The sequence below is a fragment of the Macrobrachium rosenbergii genome, chromosome 10, assembly GCF_040412425.1.
Source record: "Macrobrachium rosenbergii isolate ZJJX-2024 chromosome 10, ASM4041242v1, whole genome shotgun sequence".
NCBI lineage: Eukaryota > Metazoa > Arthropoda > Malacostraca > Decapoda > Palaemonidae > Macrobrachium > Macrobrachium rosenbergii.
This window is the reverse complement of record NC_089750.1, coordinates 59949707-59952307: the sequence shown is the minus strand read 5'-3', so window position 1 is coordinate 59952307 and position 2601 is coordinate 59949707.

Genomic DNA, 2601 nt, shown 5'->3' with positions numbered 1-2601 from the left:
AGGGGAACTGCAACTGCAAAACGAGATCTATGGCCAGGTCGCCATTTTTACGTTTTTCCGTGGTTTTAGTTTGAAATATGCTCTGTGAGACAGGTAGCAACAATTTAAGGTAATTTAGCCTTGTGATTCTGACTTTGTGGGTACGGGAAAACGTAAAAAAAGAGGAAAACAAAGGAGAATTTCATATGAGCTTAGGGCTCTTGTTACTGAGGGAAATATTACGTAAAACACGTGGGCACATTTAAAGGAGTGTATTTACATAAATGATATTAGGGAAAGAGGAACTCAAGTAGATTACTATCCTGAAGGAGATTCCTACGGATTGAATGAAACTGGGGATTCCAGACACAGTCCGAGAAGCTTCCACGAAATAGGATCCCTCTGAAATGAGAGATATGCACATTATACGCCAGTAATGAAAATAGACAAAAGAATAATGAATTCGAAGCTGCACTGAGGGTGCCAAAGGAGTAATAAAGAATTAATACTGCCGATGCAAGAGGCGCACGGACATTAGACAAGGGAGATTTCTGGCTTTCTCTTTAAGAAAATATTACGAGACAAAAGCGTGACTGAAATGGGGGCTCTTCCAGGGCACTTTACCTTAGCAGATTTTCCGAGGGCGTGTAGAAGGCGGTCCGTGGATGACTTGCGATTTCCGAGGACGAGTTTCTTCCACGTGGTGAGATGCAAGGGCTTCCGTAAAGGGGCAAGGCGATGGGGACTCCTCGAAACTCCAAGCAATGGCGTGTGGGCTCGAGGAATACGGTTGAAGGGCACGAGGAGAAGTATACTTTGGAAAGGGCCACGTGGTTAGGATGCAAGGGCATCGATGGGGCCAGGTGTTGAGGACGTCTTCACAAGTTCACTCCATATCTTCCAGCCCATTGTGTGTCGAGACCTCGTGGGCTTTTGCCTTTATCCCCTCCTATGGGGCAGGGGTGCGCCCAACACAGATGCTTTGACTCATTGCACCTGCTGCCTGCAGGGGAGGTTTTGGCCTGTAGGAGAAACACCTAAGCCAGATTACTTTTGCCTCGAAGGAAAGATCTTTATCAAAAATGGGAGCGCCTTTAATCTTTTAACCCTTGTTTTTAAGTCGATAGACAGATGGTCTATCGATCGGCCGGCTGGCAGTAAATGAACAACCAACAACAACAAAGGAGGGGGAGGTTATATATATATATATATATATATATATATATATATATACATAACAAATGAATAAAATGCACGTGTAATTTATACTAACAGCAAAAGAATACGTAAGAAAGATATCATTCCATGTAGTCCCATCACGCAGCAAAAAAGAAAAAAAAAGAAGGAAAGAAGCTTATGTTGCATATTGCCTGCGAAAATCAAACCGGCTGATTGACCTCCATTCAGAACAGAGAGTCAGATGGAATCTTTGCGAGGAGAGAAGGTCCCACGGGATGGGATGCCAATTTTGCCTGCCTTAGGGCCCAAGGAAATGGAGGAGATGGAGGAGATTGCTCGGCTGGATGCTGCTTCTATGCCACCAAAACACGGAGGAAAAAATGGAGCCATACAGATCACGTGATGCGTGTATATGTCGTCTGCCTGAGTGCGTGAGGCTTGTGATTTCTTTAGACTGGCCATCAGGTAGGGGCATAGGTAAAAGGATGATAATAATAATAATAATAATAATAATAATAATAATAATAATAATAATAATAAATAATAATAATAATAATAATGCTTGAACTTGAAATAAAAGGCACGGTCAGATAATAATAATAATAATAATAATAATAATAATAATAATAATAATAATAATAATAATAATAATAATAATGCTTGAACTTGAAATAAAGGCACAGTCAGATAATATAATAATAATAATAATAATAATAATAATAATAATAATAATAATAATAATAATAATAATAAATGAAGGAAGTAGACCTTCTTCTAAACAGGTCTTATTGAAAAAGATAGCTGTATTTTGCGAAGATCCTGTATAAGATAAATTCGCAAAATACGGCCGTCCTTTCCAATAATAATAATAATAATAATAATAATAATAATAATAATAATAATAATAATAATAATAATAATATATTGTGCCTTAAGGGCACAGATCACGCGATATGTATATATGTGGCCTGCCTGCGTGCATGAGGCTTGTGATTTCTTTAGACTGGGCATTAAATAGGGGCATAGGTAGAGTAATAATAATAATAATAATAATAATAATAATAATAATAATAATAATAATAATAATAATAATAATAATAATAATAATAACCACCTTAGTTATATAGCCTGCCTTCGAATAATAATAATAATAATAATAATAATAATAATAATAATAATAATAATAATAATAATAATAATAATAATAATAATAATAATAATAATAATAATAATAATAATAATAATAATAATAATAATAATAATAATATAATAATAATAATAATAATGGTGGTGATACGAAGAACGTTCGGAGGAGACTGCAAGCTTCCGCCAACGATGAGGAATCCATTCTTCAGAAGTTACAGTCATATCTCGGAAGATCTGATCGATTTTAGCCATACACGAGGCCCACCTTTGCTAACATTTTTACACAAATACACGCAC